This window comes from Rhinopithecus roxellana, chromosome 14 (assembly GCF_007565055.1).
Source record: "Rhinopithecus roxellana isolate Shanxi Qingling chromosome 14, ASM756505v1, whole genome shotgun sequence".
NCBI classification, from domain to species: domain Eukaryota; kingdom Metazoa; phylum Chordata; class Mammalia; order Primates; family Cercopithecidae; genus Rhinopithecus; species Rhinopithecus roxellana.
In genome coordinates this window covers 42,907,781-42,927,319 of record NC_044562.1, presented here as the reverse complement: position 1 = coordinate 42,927,319, position 19,539 = coordinate 42,907,781, and the positions used below count along the sequence as shown (strand labels likewise).

General features: G+C 41.0%; 1 long non-coding RNA gene across 1 annotated transcript; it reads right to left on the bottom strand.

Moving 5' to 3' along the window:
* Positions 1-1,937: 1,937 nt before the first annotated feature.
* On the bottom strand, positions 1,938-19,281 carry LOC115893138. The gene is made up of 3 exons (XR_004053077.1): positions 19,234-19,281; positions 4,821-4,894; positions 1,938-3,158 (listed from the first exon to the last, which is right to left on the bottom strand). It is a non-coding gene; the product is annotated as an uncharacterized LOC115893138 (long non-coding RNA).
* Between the last annotated feature and the right edge of the window lie 258 nt (positions 19,282-19,539).

The following is a 19,539-nucleotide window of genomic DNA, read 5'->3' as shown; positions in this document are numbered from 1 at the left end:
ATATATGAATTTTGGAGGGACATGACATTCAGACCATTGCACCCGAGACTACAATTATCACCTTCAAAGTACTATTTCCCCCACCCCAACTCCCGGGTGCTTATGTGTTTGCATGTGCTCAGACTGGTGGCTGAGTGGGATGGATGCCTCTTAGGTTTTTCATGCTGAGAGGTCATTATGAACCAGAGGAATCCCATAAATCATTTTCGTGAGGAGAAGCCCTGACTCACCTTACGTCAGGCAGGTACTTCACTGTATTTTCTCTGAATCAGTATGATCAGATGACTTCTCATATTCTTTGATCATTAGGAGCAGTGTTTGGAGGATGAACTGACTCTAATCTGGAATTCTCCCAACCACAGTTACTTTCACCTTCGCTCTTTCCACCTTTACCTTTCTCTTAGATACTAAACTCTTTTCAATCAGAATAATCTACAACATAGATGGGCATACACAATAAACACTTAAAATGGCCTGGCGCGGTGGCTCATGCCTGTAATCCCAGCACTTTGGGAGGCTGAGGTGGGCAGATCACGAGGTCAGGAGTTTGAGACCAGCCTGGCCAACATAGTGAAACCTCATCTCTACTAAAAATACAAAAAAATTAGCCAGGCATGGTAGTGGGCACCTGTAAACCCAGCTACTTGGGAGGCTGAGGCAAGGAGAATCACTTGAACCCAAGAGGTGGAGGTTGCAGTGAGCCAAGATTGTGCCACTGCACTCCAGCCTGGGCGACAGAGCAAGACTCCATCTCAATAAATAAATAAATAAATAAATACACATCTAAAATGTTCTTAATTCACCTTGAGAGAATGAATCACCTCTTTCTCCTCCTGCTCCCTAAGACATTTATCCCATTCTGTCCTCTGATGTCTCCCACGGCAGCCTCTTGCTTCCCATGGGAAAAAAAAATTCATTCTCATTCTGTCTCTCTCTCTCTCTCTCCCACTTCATGTCTTCCTCTTCCTCATTATATTTTAATCATATTTCTTCTTGTTCTTTTTTCAGTTGTAGTAATCAATTCTAATTTTTGTAGTTTGAAATATTTGTGAAGACCAAAGCACCTGTTTCCATCACAGATCCTTGAAATTTTAGCTTCTTAGACTACAGGAAAATAGTTTCCACATGCAACAGCAAATCTATTCTCAAATATTTTTTTAATTGAAACTAAAAATACACTTTTTAGAGACAAAGTCTTGCTATGTTGCCCAGGCTGGCCTCAAACTTCTGGGCTCAGTCATTCCTCCCACCCTGGCTTCCCAAGTAGCTGGCACTATAGGCGTGAGCCACCACACTTGGCATATTCTCAGGTTTTTAGCAGTGCTAAATAGCATATGTTTATTCTGTCAGTCACCTAATAAGTGTATACAATCTACCTACTATGTACAAGATATAGTGCTGGCACTGGAAGCTGTCAACAGTTTCTGTGCATTTTTGACTTACCACAATCCAAGCCAGGTTCATTGCCCTAAGCAACACACAGAGAGGCCAGTGAAGGACCCACTCATTATGGGGCAGTTCAGGCAAAGTGTACAAAAGAGCTCCTTGCTCACACAGGAAAACAGCTGTGTGACCCTAAGCCTTTCTGTTTAGACCACATAGTATTTATTTCGCTTTCTGAATCATACCGTATGGTGATACCTGCAGAGTTTCTTTGCTCCCCAATAAATATGTCCACCAGTCAAATGAGTAATTATTTCTCAAGAGATAATTTTCAGTCCATAACAATTAGCATGCTAGGGGCTTTAATACATAATCTCATTTCATTTAATCTTTACAGCATCCCTCCGAAGCTAGTATTATTATTATCCCTACTTTTACAGATGAGGAAACTGAAGCTCAGAAAATGTGGAAATAAATGAAGATCACCCAAATGGTAACAAGCAAAAACTGTTTATTGAGAACTTGCTACAGTGAGGAAGTTGGCCACCATCACTTGCACTGGGCAGAGATTCTAGCAGGCAGAGGAGTGGGAAAGCTTTATAGCAGAACAAAGGGAAGGCTTCAGGTGCACCCCAACTGGAGGCTGTTGGCATGGGGAAGCTGCAGGTGAGATAACTAGAAGTGGGGCATCCTATGTGATTGTTCAGATGTACGTAGTTGGCTTTCTCTACTTGGTCCTAAGTTGGAAGCCGAGGTGGGTGAGGGGCAAAAATGTAGAAGTTGTCAGTTATTAATCAAGCCCTGGCCATTTTGGGCCAATGGGAGTTACTGTTTATTTCAAGGACCGCCTGCTAGACATAGTAGTCTGACTTCCTGAACTGGTTACTGTAGATAGTAGACTGACTTTCTGGACTTGGGTTGTGGGTCAGAATTTTATTTTCTATGTATGGTCTGGCCATTGTCCATTTGTATATCTAGTCTCTCAAGATTTGAAACAACTTGCTCATGAACAGATTTCAGAATTAAGATTGAAACTCATGATGCAATGGAGAGTATGAATTTTACCATCTCAATACATTTCTCTGTGGAAGGAACCCCAGGAAAAGTGTAGCAGAAATAATCAAGTTGGCAGACGTGATTGTGCTTCAGCTGAATACCTGCTGTATCGTAAACACTGTCGGTTGTTTTCCCATCAAACTTCATCCTCCTTGCTAACCAAAGGCTGACTTTATTCAGTTATTAAATTCCTTAGTTAGCCGTAGGATTGACTCAGGAGAAATTTACCCCTTCTCCAACTCTAGGAATCTTGTTTTTTTCTAAGACAAACAACATGTGACATTGCCCTGGTTACCTTCCCCTCCACCCTCCAGGCATGAACATGTGACCTAATTTGGCTCAGAAAGAACAGAAGAGGATAGGAGCATTTCTCTTTCTGGCTGGGTAGCAACAAAGAAGAACATATGTGCCCCTTGCTTCTGGTTGCTATTATTGACCATAGGGCAACCAGCCTTAGGTGAAGTCAATGCTGTGGACAACAGAATCAAAAGGCAAAAAAGAACCTGGGTTCTTTATGACATCAATAAATCACCGATTCAACCAATTTTGTAGCTGCCCTTCCTCTGGGCTTCTGTTCCATGAAATAATACATTTTCTCATTGTTTAAGCCAGTTTGAATTGGGTTTTGTGACACTTAGAATCAAAAGCACCATAGACAACACAGCAGCCTAGCCATGAGTCTTTGCCTTCATACTGTGTCCCAAGTCCAGTAGTAACACCTGTGAACATTCAATAGAGAAAGGTGGTTAAGAGACATTGCACTAGACTCAGAATGCCTGCATTTGAACCCCACTCTACCTCTTTTAATTGCTAACTTTGGGTCAGCTACTTAGTTTCTCTGTGCTTCACCCCTTTATCAGTAAACTGGGGAAAATGATAATACCTAACTCATAGGGTTAGGATTATAATAAGGGCTAAAATATGCCATGTGCTCAGAAGAGTACTCGGAACATTATAACAGCATTAAAGTGTTGGTATTATTATTAAACACTTAGCAAATTTTTTTTAACTTTCTTCCAGAATTTTTTAAAAAATTATTTACATCATTCAAAACTTCATTTTCATTACTGAATCATTACATGATGATTCAAAAATCATTTTTATTCTGAAGCCAGTTAAGTCCAGTTTTTTTCACCTCTGCTTCAAATGCATAGCTGGGCTTCGGCATCACAGAAGCAATCATAACAAAAGGATCACTGTTTGCCTCCTTTCTCTGCACCCCTCGTGTTCTGACAATTGACATTTCTACCCAGTGTGGAACAGACCCATGTTTGCTTTCACTCAGCCTCTTCTAATGTCTTTTAACCACCTTTTTTTTTTTTTTTTTTTTTTTGAGAGGGAATCTTACTCTGTCACCCAGGCTGGAGTGCAGTGGTGAGATCTCGGCTCACTGCAAGCTCTGCCTCCCAGGTTCAAGCCATTCTCCTGCCTCAGCCTCCCGAATAGCTGGGACGACAGGCACCCACCACCATGCCTGACTAATTTTTTTGTATTTTTAGTAGAGACGGGGTTTCACCGTGTTAGCCAGGATGGTCTTGATCTCCTGACCTCATGATCCACCCGCCTCGGCCTCCCAAAGTACTGGGATTACAGGCGTGAACCATCTTAATAACTGTTATGTCAATATCTTTTCTTTTAAAATTGTTGAAAAGCTACTGCTACAGTAGCAGTGACAATGCATTCTGAGGGAGCTGCCACATAGCCCATTCCTGATCGCACCTGTGCTCTGCACCCCTCGTCTATGATGATATCAAACCAAGAAAAGGAAAACTTACTACCCAAATACTTGCTCTGTGTTTAGTACTATCCTAGTTGTTTTTACTAGGTCTTGAAGAATATTTCTATTAATAGCATGCATACAAATTAAGTGATTTTTAAATAATTTTGTATCAGTCAGAATAACCTAAGTTATATACGAGTAACCAAAAAGCCCCCAATTTTTGTTGGTATAGAGTAACAAAGGTTTGTCTTCCCCTTCAACCTACATATCCCCTTGAAGTAAGTGGGCATGGGAGGATCAGGGTCTATATGAGGAGTCTGCAAATGTTTTCTTAAAAGGCCACTTAATGAACATTTTAGGCTTTTAAGCTATATGGTCCCTGTTGTAACAACTCAGTTTTGCCATTGTCATTTCAAATTATGCATAGACAAATGGGTATAGCTATGTTCCAATGAAGCTTTATTTACAAAAACAGGTGACCACAGGCTGTAGTTAGCTAACTCCCACTGTATATCATCCTCACTCCAGGACCCAGAGTGGTGAAGGCGTCATGATTTGGAATACTGTCGGTCATGGTGGCAGAAGGGAAAAGGATCATGGAGAAACTCTCACTCGTTTTTAAATGTTTCACCTGGAAGTGACCCCTGTCCCTTCCACTCACATTTTATTGACATGGAAAATCATATGACCACACCTAACTTCAGTAGATGGGGGAGGAAGCAGTCCTCATTGAGCCTAGAAGAAGAGAACAAGAAACACCAGTAAGCAGCCATAATGTCTATCGCATGTTGCATCATTCTTCTGTTCATCTCTTTCTGTGGCTTTTTGTTGAGCTTTATGTCCCTAGTTAGGGAAATGAGTTGCAAAGTTGCGGTTTACTCAATGTTCTTATAGGTGTATTGCTCAGTTTCTGGATAAGCTGGGCCTCTTTACCTCCTTTTTCTGCTTTTCGTGTCCAGGTTGTAGACTTGTTACTACTCTTCAAGCAGAGCACTAAAGAGTTGGAGGGAAAGTGAAGCATAATGCAAATTCATTCACTTCAAGTGTGGTCTCCGGGCCTTGCCCTGCCACACAGGAAAGTCCCTTCAGTGGGCTTATTGTCAGACTTGTCTGAAGTTTGCATATTATTGACTATTAGCTAATTCACACAGTCTAATCAGAGTAACTCTTCTTGGGGGCAATGTCTGGCCTGTGTTGGACAGCTATATATATATATTAGAAGTGTGTGTGTGTGTGTGTGTGTGTGTGTGTGTGTAGGGATGAAGATTAGAGAACCTAATTTGGCCAACCTTCTCCATAGCTTCATTTACATCTCATTACAGTTTTCTGCTATTTCCTCTTTACATTTTTTCTGCTTTTCTTCCCAATGAACCCCAGTGTTTTCAGAGAATAAAAGTTAGGTTGAAGACAGTAAGAGATAAAGATAACTTTTTGGTTAAATTTCCTTTGCCTATTATGTGCCTAATCATACCCTCCTCCAAATTCCTTTCTTCCTTTCTCTCTCCCTCCCTCCCTCCTTCCCTCCCTTCCTCCCTTCCTTCCTTCTTCCATTTATCTAACCATCCAATGTCCAAATGAGTGTAATACTGTTTGCCATGCCCTGTGCTAGGCAAGTCATGGGTATATATAACTGTGACTGATAGAGACACAGTCCTTTGCTTTATGGAGCTAATAACTTTAGTGGGCAAAAATTATGATAATTGATAAGACACCTGAAGAATACTGGAAATTGGAGGATTGCAAGGGAGTAGGTGGTGATGGCATCTACCTTATGGAAGATCTTAAAGCATTAGAGGGAAGAGTTCCTGTTGTTTTGCATGAATGAAGATAGTATGAAGGGATTTTATTCACAAGTTTTTGTTCTTTAATCTTTTGCTTCCATTGTTTATGCTCCTGCCATCTTTAGTCTTGTTTGGAGAATGGCCAACAGCCAGCAAGTTCTCAGTAGATTTCCCACTTGTCATAGGTTTCTCATGTATCTGGGTTTGGCTTAAAGATCAAATTGCCTTTAGGCTGACTTCTGATCCTTGCCAGAAAAAGCTGACCCTTTCTCCACTCATCTGTGCAAACCTTTTACTTAGGTGAGACTTTCACACAATTTGAATAAAAGAACTAAAACTCTCCAGTAACTAAAATGAGTAAGAAAGGCATAACTGTTTTGTTGCCTCCAAAGCTCAAGCCTATTATTTGAGATTTTTATGTTCTCTTATCATTTTGGTTTAATTTCATTTTAATTTTTTTGTGGGGAAAAAGTATGTCTAATTGGAATGCAGACCAAAATAAAATTATTAAAATGGAAAAATATTTTAAGAAAATAATGTTTACATAAAATCAGCACAATGTCCAAACAAACAAAACCATATATGTACAGTGAAAACACAATTATTTTAAAAACTTAAAAAGTGCTACTTCATATTATAGAATTTCCAGAAAGTGTGCTCCTTTTGTTTGCTCATTAGGGGATTTAAAAAAAAAAAAAACTAAGGTATTTTGACTTAAACTATTTCTATGAACTCTCTTAAACCAAACATAACTTGCTGTTTTCTTGATGACTCCAAGCCATGATTATTAATTCAGGTGATTCTGATTTTCTGTTATGTATTGATGCCTTCAGTGCCTACGAGAGAGTTGTAGGACAATTTGCCTTAACAGGAATAACAGAATGCTATCCTTTAAAAGTGTTTCCATGAAAACTCATTTATAGGTTTGGCTGTTTGGGGGTTTTGTTTTTTTTAACGTCTCTTTCATTATTAAGGATGTCAGACATCCTTCCTCCCACATATTATCTGTTTCTAGTAACCAGAAAGCTAACAATTTACTATTTTTTATTTATGTTGAGCACATATATAAATTTATATAAATTTATATGCACAGGTAAACATTTAGAATAAACTAACAGTGACTAAAACAAGAAAGAAACTTTATTTACGTGCTGTGCAAATTCCAGAGATATGCAGCACAAGACCACTATGGCACATCTTGAATTTCATAGGCATTCAGGCTCCTTTAGCTCTCTGTGGCAATATCCATAGGGTGTAACTCATGTGGTCAAGATGGTTCCTAGAGACAACAGACCAGAATTCCGGGCAGCAGACTGGAAGGCAGGAAGGCAGGAACACAGAGGGCTGGGTCCCACCTTGGTGGGGTACAACCTAGACTTCCTTTACAACAACATTTCTGTTTGTATCCCATTGCTCAAAAGTTTGTCACACTTATAGTTTTAAGAACACTGAGTAATGTAGTTTCTATCTGAGTACATGAGTTCCTTGAATAAAATTGAGCTTCTGATACCAAGTAAAAACAGAAGAAGGGCTGTTGGGGTCAACCACTAGCAGCCTCTGCCATATTCCAATATCAAATATCCAAACCTGTTAGAAAATTATGTATGGATTTTGAGTAATGTGGATCTCTTCTAGGAAGTAAAATGAATGGCATTTAGTACATGGACTTACATATTTTAATCATGACAAGGCCTTCAATTTTTTTTTTCCAGATTCTCTGGGTTCTGAATACATTTGCTACATAAATGGCATTTGAATAACTGAGGTACTACTGTGACTGAAATGAATACTTTTATATAAAATCCTGTAGCAGAATTCAAGCAATTCTACTTTGCCATATTGTGTAGATGAATTCCAAAGTTTCCTCTCAAAATATGTGCTTCCAGTATGTGCAAGAATTACATATGGCCTGAACAATTTGGATTGGATCCTTATATTCAGTTACATCCACTTCCTTTATCACTGTTTCTCAGCTTGCACAATTTATGCCAGGACTTACTAGAAATAATTTTTTTCACATTACATTACATAACTCCTAGAGTATAAACAAAACCTTCTATTTGGAGTATTCCCTATATCTCTCTAAATTGATTCCTTGCAATGTTTGAAGGCTTGGAGTGAAGAAGGTATTCATGAAAATAAGATGTCGATTTGTGTGTTTGATATATTTGTGTTTTGCAAGGATTGCTATGGGCATTATTTCTTTGGTTCCCCAATATTTGGTTTAAAATCAGAAGCAACATTTGCATTAGTTGAACATATCCAATTTAGAGCTGGGTCTTGTGCCCCCATCTTCTTGAGTGAATTAGTTCTCTTGGTAACTCTCATGGTGGCACTCATAGTCCTTTGATGAATTGCACAGGCTGGATTTGAACTGCCCTGATCTAGCTGTGCCCATGAATGTGGCTTTTGTGTCTGAAGCAAATGGGAAAATTGGAAATAATGTTGAACTCACTGCAGAGTTATGCACTAATACAGCTGCATGGGTTGTGTACAACTACCTTACCAGGTGTCAGATGTTTTGAGTATCTTCCTGCTAAGGATTGGGTAGATCATTCTAGTTAAATGTCAGGGGCTCCTGATGTAGGATTTCCAGCCTTCTGAGAAGAAATTGGCTCCCTGGCCCTCCCACTCCACAGCCATCTCCTGCATCTCAAGCTGTCCACCATAGTAAGAGTCTGCCAATCCCAGCCAAGTGCAAGGAGATAGGTGCCTGAGCTGGGGCAGATGATGCAAAGTTCTTTGTCTTCTACATTTGACATAACAATCTGTGCTCACTTTGTTTTGCTCTCGTGTCTTAGCCATTCCTTGCCTCAATGAATTCACGTGATGTTTTAGCACTGAGAGTAGATGCTTTCTTAATGTAGCATTAAAAGTAAAAGGGGATGTACACCTTAAATACCCTGACTTGATCACTACAACTTATATACATGTAAAAAAATTTTTATGCATTCCATAAATTTGCACAAATATTTTAAACAAGTAAAAGTTGAAGTAACAAGAATAGCACAGGGGCTCCCCTGCTGCACCCTCTACAGCCATGCACCATCACTATGCACTCACTCATGACTGCAGGGGAAGAGCCTGCTCAGCACTAGGGCATGATGAGAGTGGCTGAGACCCAGTTCCTGCTTCAGGTGTTATAAGCTAGTGGTGGAGGTGGGGAGAAGCCATGGTGAGTACGATGAGGGACTTATCTTGACCTGATCCAGCTCTGGCTGTGGAGGAGCTCAGGTTGATGTGGGGCAAGAAGGGAAAGGATGGGTATATTAGCTTGGGATGGCATAGCAAAATGCCACAGACTGGGTGGCCTAAACAACAGAAATTCATTTACTTGCAGTTCTGGAGGCTAGAAGTCCTAGATCAAGGTTTTGACTGATTCAGTTCCTAGTGAGAGCTCTCTTCCTGGCATTCAGCTGGCCTCTTTCTTACCATGTCCTCACATGGTGAAGCAAGAGAGACCTCTCTGGTATCTCTTTTTACAAGGACACAAATCCTGTTGGGTTAGGGAGCCATCCTTAAGACCTCATTTAACCTTAATTACTTCTTTAGAGGCTCCATCTCAAAATACAGCCACACTGGTGATTAGGGCATCAACATACACATTTGGGGAGGGACACAAAAATTTAGTCCATAATAACAGGTTTGAGATGAAACGCCCAGATGGATCAATCCACCTCCAAAATTTCATTCTCGTTATCTGAAAGATTTACATAAAAACCAATGGTTTATTCACTTCAATTATTCAGACTGGCATGGCTCCCCCATCTCCTAGCTTAGAACCTCAGCCTCAGACCTACTTCCACACGAGGAGATGGAGGATGTTCATGCCCGTTCTTGAAGGAGTGACTGCCTGAGGGGGGAGCTGAGATAAAGATGTCCTGATTGAACTCCAGACTGCACTCAAGAATGACCCCATGTCCAGAGCTGAAACCAGACAGACCTTGGGACTCAGATAAGAATATTTAAAATAGGAAGGTAACCAAAAAATATGTCGTATGTGGTTGCTTTAGAGTGGTACAGGGGACATAAAAAAAAAAAAAAAAAAATAGAGGGCTGTGTAAAGGTGAAGATGTAAGGAATAAAGGAATCTGGCTGAAGAGCAAGATCCAGCTGAAGAGCAAGACCTACACCCTCCACAAAGGCCTCCCGTCTGTCCCTCCCCTAGCCCTCAAAGCTGCGATCAGGGTTCACCCAACAAGATTTTTCATGTCTCTTTGTGCACGTGAACAGACACCATGGGAACTTCTTGTTCTCCCCATTCCTCCTGATGTGGTTCAGCTGTGTCCCCATCCAACTCTCATCTTGAACTGTAGCTCCCGTAATTCCTACGTGTTGTGGGAGGAACCCAGTGGAAGATAATTGAATCATGAGGGTAATTTCCCCCGTACTGTTCTTGTGGTAGTAAATAAGTCTCATGAGATCTGATGATTTTATAAAGCGTTTCCCCTTTCACTTGGCTCTCATTCTCTCTTGTATGCTGCCATGTAAGCCTTCTGCCATGATTGTGAGTCCTCCCCAACCACATGGAACTGTTGGTCCATTAAACCTCTTTTTCTTTATAAATTACCCAGTCTCGGGTATGTGTTTATCAGCAGCATGAAAGCTGACTAATACACCTCCCCAGTGGGTTATCCAGAGCCAGCACGTGGAAATGGGGGAAGCAGGTATGGTGGACTGAACCAACAGTGGACTGAACTTTGACCTCTGGACATGTGTTATAATGCTTTCTAGGTCCTGGTTCCTAGAGAGAGGTTAAGATTTCTATAACTCCAGAAGAAATATAGCCCTCTCCCAGGTAAGCCATGTAGCACAGCTCTGGAGGGTGCAATTCCCACTAAAGTCTATGTGAATGATGCCCCTGGTGTTGCGCAGTGTACAGGCTGCATGACCATTCACAGTGACCCTGCCTCTTCCAGTGATTCCTAGTCCCAGAGGAATCAATCACTGTACTCACCATCTCTGGCAATAGCAGGAATGGAAACAGGGCTAATAATGACAAGGCCAAGATTTATTCAGGCGCTTATGCAAAGATATATTATTTTGCATACCGTTTTATTGTTCTAGTACACATCATATTGGAAGTGACTTTCATGGATATCCACTTTTCAGATTCCTTCCAGCTTTGCCAGGGGCAATTTGCCCAAGAAGCACAATTACTGATTCCAATTAAATGCTGATTTCACTCCCTTGAATCTAAATCTAAATCTCCTCTAGGAAAAGGAGGTTAATAATTCTTCTATTAACAAGGATGACTTGATCTAGTCTACAGTGGGCTCAAAATGTGCAAAATTATTTAAATCAGGGCTGGAAGCTAAAAAATATCCCTGATGCTTTCAAAGCAACAAGATTTGTCCTTAATTATTTAAAATTTAGCAGTGGTACATACTATTATTGAGTCTCTAAACCAATGGTCCTTAAAGTGTAGGTTCCTAAAATTGTATCATCAGTATCAACTGGGAACTTTGTTAGAAATGCAGAGTCTCAGGTCCTACCTAAGACCTGCTGAATCAGAAACTCTGGGAATGGGCCCAGCAACCTGTGCTTTAACAAGACCTCCAGATGATTCTGATGCACACGCCAAGTTTGAGAAGCAGTGCTCTGGATCTAAGACAGTGATGCTAGTCTTGGCTGTATGTTAAGATCGCTTGGAAAGTTCTTAATATGATGCCCAGGCCATATCCCAGGCAAATCAGAATCTCTGGGGGTGGAGATTCTGGAATCTCTAGAATGTAATTTCCCCAGGTGATTGCAATGTACATCCAAGGTTAACAACCACTGCTTTATGAGCAATAATTCTAAAAGTTAAGTGTGTGTGAAAAAGACTTGAGATACTTGTTAAGGGTCAGATGTGCTCCTGGGGATTCTGATTCAGTAGATCGATGGTGAGGCTCAGAAATCATATTTTTAGCCAATAGTCCAGATAATGCTGCAGCATAAGACCCATGGGCCACTCCACAAGGAACACAGTATACTTAGAGCCAGACCACTTAAATAGTCTTGAGGAAGGACTGTGCTTACTGGTGGGAAGTAAGAAACTGTAGCTCTGAGGACTTACGGTTGTATGTCAAAAGACTTCGACAGACAACTGCATGAACAAGGTAGGAAATGGAACTGCAGGTGTAGAAAGGTAATGAGGCTGTTTAATTGTGATATACTCGGCAACCAGTACCTTTATTTGTCTTGGGAGCTCGTGAGCTCTCTTCGTGAGAGAGAATGACCCAAATTACCCCTTCCATTGTATGGTTCTGTTCTGGACACCTTGGCTGGCACACCCTAACAAAGTGAATCCACACAGAGTAGTCACATGAAAACACACAGATGGGTCAGGCATGGCAGCTCATGCCTGTAATCCTAACAGTTTGGGAGGCCAAGGTGGGTGGATCACCTGAGGTCAGGAGTTCGAGACCAGCCTGGCCAACATGGTGAAACCCCGTCTCTACTAAATGATACAAAAATTAGTCAGGTGTAGTGGTGGGCGCCTGTGATTCCAGCTACTTGGGAGGTGGAGGCAGGAGAATCGCTTGAACCTGGGAGGCAGAGGCTGCAGTGAACCAAGATCATGCCACTGCACTCCAGCCTGGGTGAGAGAGTGAGACTCCATCTTGAAAATAAAAAATAATAAATAAATAACAACACAGACTTTGGAGTCAAGCAATTTGAATTTGGATTTAGACTTAAATCTGGATGTCACCACTTGCTGTCCATGTGGCCTTGGAAAGTTACTCCTCTCTTTGACTCTGTTCTGATCTGTCAAATGAGAATATTGATACCGACCTTACAGGGTCATTATGAAGATTAACATGAAAAGCACTCAGCACCCGGTTGGCTCACAACAAAGGTTGGTTGTTATTTTGAAGTGTTAAATGTCCCATCACCATTTATCAACCAGAGTCTGTGTTCTAATTTACTGTACCGGATGTTGTCTAGTAGTTGTGACATCCTGGAAAACTCCTCCAGCTCCTCTGCATTGACTCATGGAATTCACAACAGGAACAGACATGAAAACTCACCATAATCTTTTAAACTAAGTAAAAACAACTAAGACTGGATAATGTAGCAATGTTTTTATCTACATAAGCACTGCACTCGATTAAGTCCTCTGAACTATTCTCCTAGCATCAGTTGAGCAAACTATACCCATAGCAATTTGGCTGGTAAAAAGTTAACTTGGGAGAAGAATCTTAAGAACTTTCCCAGCTGTGTTCTAATTGTATGTTTAGAAAGAGTGTACATACATTTTTTAGTGTGGTAACATCAAGGATAGATGCTGCTAAAGAGAATTTTAAGTGATTCATGCCCTGTTTTCTTATTCAGGAAAGCTTTTTCTAACTTTCTTCTGATAAGCCTACAGAAATAAAAGAGAATATGGTAGAGGAAGGCATTAAGAATTAAAATTGGGAAAGAATTCAAGGAGTTACCCAGTTTATTTTTTGAGTTTCAGATAGAAGAGTCTAGCCTGACCCTCATAAGGGTCAGATGAGGCAGATGGAGGTGCCTCATCTCTCAACCTAAATTCTTAGTGAAGTCCCTTATGGCTCAGCTGCAAGCCTCCTGCCACAGGACACACACTTTTCCTCTAGTGGGTTTGGGGGTGGAGAGCAGCTGGTATCACTCTCTTCATAATTACCCCATATACTTAAAGAAGACAATTGAGTCATCCTTTATCCTCTTTTTTTCCAGGAAAAAATCCAGTTCCTTAAAACTTACCTCATAGGTTCTGTTTTCCAGCCCTTTAATCATTGTGTTTTTGTGTGCCCTGGCCAAGTCCCCTGCTTCCTCTTAGACCTGGACCTGGTCCCTGAACAAGGACCTGATTGTGCTGACAGGAATAGGAAAGCCCCCCTGTTTCCACACTCACTTGTAAGTCAAGAAAGTAGGGAACAGTCATCCCTGGCATTATTCTAGGTAAGGGAAACTCTACTGTCCATGGGGACAGGCAGGAGCACACACAGCATGGGTGAGCATCATGTCAGAAGAAAGAATGTTCACAGCCTGGCCAAACAGGCCGGCCCTGCTTGGCTACAGTGGTCTGCTGCCCTGAGGCACGTTGATGCCAGGTCTTCTGATTTTTCTAGAAAAGTTCAAAATCTGGACTTTAAAAGTATCTGCCCTTTTTTTTTTTTTTTTTTCCCAATGTCATCTACCATCTCAAAAATATTTAAACAATCTGTGGGCAAATAAAACATGTCTGGAGGCTGAATGGGGTCCCTGGGCCTCTTAAGAAATTATGTTCTAGTTAATGTAGTATACACAAAGGCCAGTCAGGTGTGGGTGGGAGCCTGGGGACAGATTAGGAACACAGAAAGAAGGGCAACTGATGTTTAGCAAGAAACAACCATAATAATGAACAACTGTAAACACTCATTTAGATGCGGAAAAGAGAATTATTAATAAAGTATTGAAATAATTACCATTTTAATTCAGTGCCTGGAGTATAGTAAATGTTCAATAAATGTTTGCTAACAAATACCTTGCTTTTTAATATTGTTTTACCATTATGAAATACTTTATAATTTCTCTGCTTCCTTAGAACAACCCTGAGAGGTAAGAATATTTTTCTTTCCATTTTCAGGTCATGCCCCTAGAAGCAGCAGAATTGGAGCTTTGATCCGCACGCTTGATTCACTATTTCTCCCTCTTGGATCTTGTCTTCCCAAAACTTTGCAGGTGGGTATCAGTGGACACCTGGGTATGTAATGTGATCTGAGAGTCCACCCTCCCCTCTTTCCTACAAAGAACCACTTCTCACACGTGGTTAAAAAACAAAAACAAAACTGAAAGCAAATAAAGGGATTATGAAACTTAGGAATTCCCCTCTACCCTCACCCAGCCACCAAGCTCTGCAGGAACTCTCTAAAGACAATCCCCTTTTACTTTTCTTTATTATTTGTACAGACAGGGTCTTTCTCTGTCACCCAGGCTACAGTGCAGTAGCACGATCATAGCTCATTGTAACCTCAAACTCACGGGCTCAAGGATCTTCCCACCTCGGCCTGCCGAGTAGCTAGGACTACAGGTGTTCACCACGACGCCTGGCTAATTTTTTAATTTTTGGTAGAGACGAGGTCTCACTATGTTGCCCAGGCTGGTCTCAAACTCCTGGGCTAAAGTGATTCCCACAACCTTGTCCTCCTAAAGTTCTGGAATTACAGGCATGAGCCACCACACTCAGTGAAGGCGACTCTTATAATCAGCCTATGAAAATGGATAGGTGACCTATGAAAATGGATAGGTATTTTATGGGGTATATGTATGTGTTTGTGTGTGTGTATTGGGACATAAACAGTAAAATTTTATAATTTCTTTTATTCTTTGCTTTTTTTTTTTTTTTTTCTTTTTGAGACAGAGTTTTGCTCTCGTCACCCAGGCTGGAGTGCAATGGTGTGATCTCAGCTCACTGCAGCATTCGCCTCCCAGGTTCAAGCAATTCTACTGCCTCAGCCTCCCGAGTAGCTGGGATTACAGGTGTCCACCATCAAGCCCAGCTAATTTTTGTATTTTTAGTAGAGACAGGGTTTCACCATGTTGGCCAGGCTGGTCTCAAACTCCTGACCTCAGATGATCTGCCTGCTTCAGCCCCCTCAAAGTACCGGGATTACAGGCGTGAGCCACCACACCTGGTCTCTTTGCTTGTTTTTAAGTTAAGACTGTAATTGGAATAACTTTCCACATCAATACATATGGAACTGCCTTCTTTTTAACCAAATCCTTGATGGATTTAGGTTTTAGTCTTTTACTCTTATTAATAATGCTTCAGTGAATAACTCTCACTGTGCATCATTTCACACATGTGGAAGTAAATCTATGGAATAAATACAGTTAGAATTATTAGATTCAAGGATGTACATGTTTTTAGTTTTTGAAGCTTGCCAAATTGCCCTTCATAAAGCCCACATTATACCATCACAATCAATGTATAGAGTGCTATCATCCTATTTCATAAAAACTTTACTTTTCGGTTTCTTCATCCACCTCCATGCTCACACTCAACAGCCCCAAACTGTTCAGCTTCTGAAATGCAAAATTCAAACATACACCTCGTCCATAACTGTTATCCAACTACTCCCATTACACCCTCACGCCTTCCCCTAGTAGTTGGTTGCTGCATTCCCTTTCTCTTCCCATCACACCTAGCTCTGTGATCTGTCACTTCATCCTGGATCAGGCCAACCATTGCCACCTCCGAGCCAACATGCTAGCTACCAAGTGCTCCTAGAGAGAAATCACGCCACCTGGGCTGCTCCAAATTCATATGCCCCAACCTCACCTGGACCCTCCGCAGTGCTCCTAGGGATCAATGCTCCCTTCCCGGAAGAGGTTTCAAAGCTTTCCATTCTCCTCGGAACTCCCTCCCCACCAACGGATGGCCACCCTTTCACCTTCCTCAGGGAAATGAGAATTTCATTTTTCTTCCCTCTCTCCTCCACTCTTCCTCTCTCCTTTCTCTTTTCCCTTGTCATTTAAGCCTCTTCTAACCTCTCTCATCTAAAAAGCGTCTCTCTTGACTCTGCTCTACCTCTTCCTGTCACTCTCTCCTCTCTCCCCGTTCACGGCCTCACTTCCTGTGAGAGAATCTACGCCGCGATTATTCCACCCCATCTCACATTTAGTCTGCAAACCTCTAAAATCTGACTTCAACCATCACAATTAAAATTGTTCTCGTATGCACCCAGTAAGCTGACAGTAATTACTGTCAACCTCTTGCCACTTGACCTCGCTGCAGCATTGGACACTTTTCCATCCTCCTTCATGAAACGGCCTTTTGTTCTTTTAGCTTCTGGCGCCTCATCTCTTGCCACTCACCACCTCCTGTCTGTGCTGCAGCCTTATTCAGCTTTTGGCACTTCCTCATGTGTTGGATGGGGTGTTGACTCCTCAACTCTCCGAGTGATTAGTCTAAACCAAGCATAGTGATTTCACTCCCCTAGCTAGCAATTTGATCCGGAAGAAGTATGTGATCCAAGCCTGGCCAATAAGACATGGTAAGTTGTCTGCTTGGGATCAAAAGAGATTTTTTAAAAAATTATTCCTAAAGGGTCACGTGGGAAAAACAATATATCTTCCTATGCCGAGGATGGAGCAGAACTCAGGGAGGAGGCAAGAGTCCGGAGAACACACAGCAGAGGAGCTCAGCCATATGGACTCTCTCTGAGGCCATACTGCAGAGGACCTCTTGTTATGTAAGATACTAAACTGGCTCATGGCTTAACTAGCTTGAGTGAGGCTTTATTTGCTTGAAGGCATTTGAACCTATACACCATATTCACCTCTCTATTTGTATGTGTTGTTTCTTCTGCCTGGAACCTTTTTATGACCTTTTATCTCCTCTTTCCTACTCATCTGTGAAGCCTCAACTCAGGCATACTTCTACTAGGGGGGCCTTCTATGGTCCCTCAAGAGAAGGCATCTTTCCTTTGTGCTCCTATAGTACTGTGTGAGAATAGAAGTATAATAACTTACTTGGGCCAGTGTGGTGGCTCATGTGGGTAATCCCAGCACTTTGAGAGGCCAGGGAGGGGGAGAACTACTTGAGACCTGGAGTTCGAGACTAGCCTGGGCAACAAAGCGAGATGCCCCCTCAACCCCACGCATTTCTATACAAAGTAAAAAGAAAAACAAAATAGCCTAGCACAGTGGTGTGCACCTAAAGTTCCAGCCACTTGGGAGGCTGGTGTGCGAGGATTCTTTGAGCCAAAAGTTGGAGGCTGCGGTGAGCTATGATTGTGCCACTGCACTCCAGCCTGGGTGACAGGGCAAGATCCTGTCTCAAGGAAAAAAAATTACTTGAATATAACTCCCACTAGACTAATTCTTTGAGGAGGGAGATGACTTTTAGCACCCAACACAGTGCCTGGCACATAATAATTGCTCATTAAATATCTGCTAAAAGAATAAATATTACTTTGATTGATCTAACCATCACTTTTTATGGTAATAACAATATTGGCAAAGACTCATGGAAATGAGCACCTCCCTCACTCATAGCGGATGGTAGAGTTTTTTTGAATTGCAACTTGACAATATGTTTTAGAGTACAAAAAAAGTATGCCAGAATGTCACTTCTAAGAGTTTATCATTACAAAATAATCAGGATTTATTTATATATATGTGCAGGCCTGTCTTGTTCTTAATGGTGAAGTGTCAAAAGCAATCTACAACAGTAGAGTGAACTGGTTAAATGAATTCTAGTATATCTATATATTGCAATACTAAGCAGCCAACATTTGGTGTTTCTGAAAAATATTTAATCATTTGGGAAAATATTTACATTACGTCATTAAGTGAAAAAGCATGTAACAAAAGCTATATCCAAGTGTGGTTCCTATTTTTAAAATGTACATGAACAAAGAAGACTAAAGTAAGGAACAGTGGCTGACACCTGTAATCTGAGTACTTTGGGAGGCTGAGGTGAGAGGATCACTTGAACCTAGGAGTTCGAGACCAGACTGGGCAACAAAGCAAGACTCTATCTCAACAACAACAAGAACTACAGGCATTGTAGTGCATGCCTGTAGTCCCAACTACTAGGGAGGCTGAGGTGGGAGGATAGCTTGAGCCTGGGAGGTCAAGGTTTCAGTGAGCCATGATTGTGTCACTGCACTCCAGCCTGGATGACAGAGCAAGACCCTATCTGTGAAAAAGAAAGAATGAAAGAAAAAGACTAGAAACTGTGCACTAATATTTTAATAGTGGTTATCTGAATGGTAGGATGTAATTTTAATTTCTTCTTCATGCTTTTCAAAATTCTCAACAATAAATATGTATTTTTAAAAGCTGTTAAAATTAATATTAAGAATAGGAAAGAAAGGTGGGAAGAAGGAAGAAAGAACAGAGAGAGGTGAAAAGACAGGAGAGAAAGAATAAGAAGATGGGACTCTGAATCAGGATAATTGAGCTTTAATCCTAGCTTTACCATTAAGAGACCGTCCAGTTCAGGCTAAGTCATTTAGTCTTTATCCCTCAATATCTCACTCAGCAAATGGAAATAATAATATTTACCCTGCCTCATGGAACTTTTTTCAATACAAAAAAGTATATGAAGGGGCTTTGAAAAAATGTATATATTTTGTAATATCAGATGTCATTTTTATTCACACAGATATTGTTTAATCACAGCTACCCTTTCTATAATTTAAGCCCTTAAACACATTTTTTAAATCTAAATAATGAAATCTAATCCATTATTTTCTATGTGGCTTTCCAGGCATTTGAGAGATGTCAACAGTTTCATTCAGTCAATAAAGGTGTCTGTTTCATTGAACCAAAAAAATAAAAATTTCTTCCACTTACCAAAATGTCTGAAATCCCCATCTTCCTCATTCCTTTAAGTTGAAGTACTGAAAGTTGCATGCCAAAATAAAAAGTTATATAAAAAATGGAGCATTTCTTTCATGCTTTACATTCTGTAATATAAAACATGTGACCAGTGGCTTGTAAAGAGAATAGAGAAGATGCCTTGAAGAGCTAAGTCACAGATCACCACTTTGGGGAAAGTACTTTCCATTTCAATGAGAGAATCTGAGTAGCCAGAGGTTACCTTACAACCTCAGGTACTTGGAATTACACAACTTAGTAGCATTTAATATTCTCTATGGG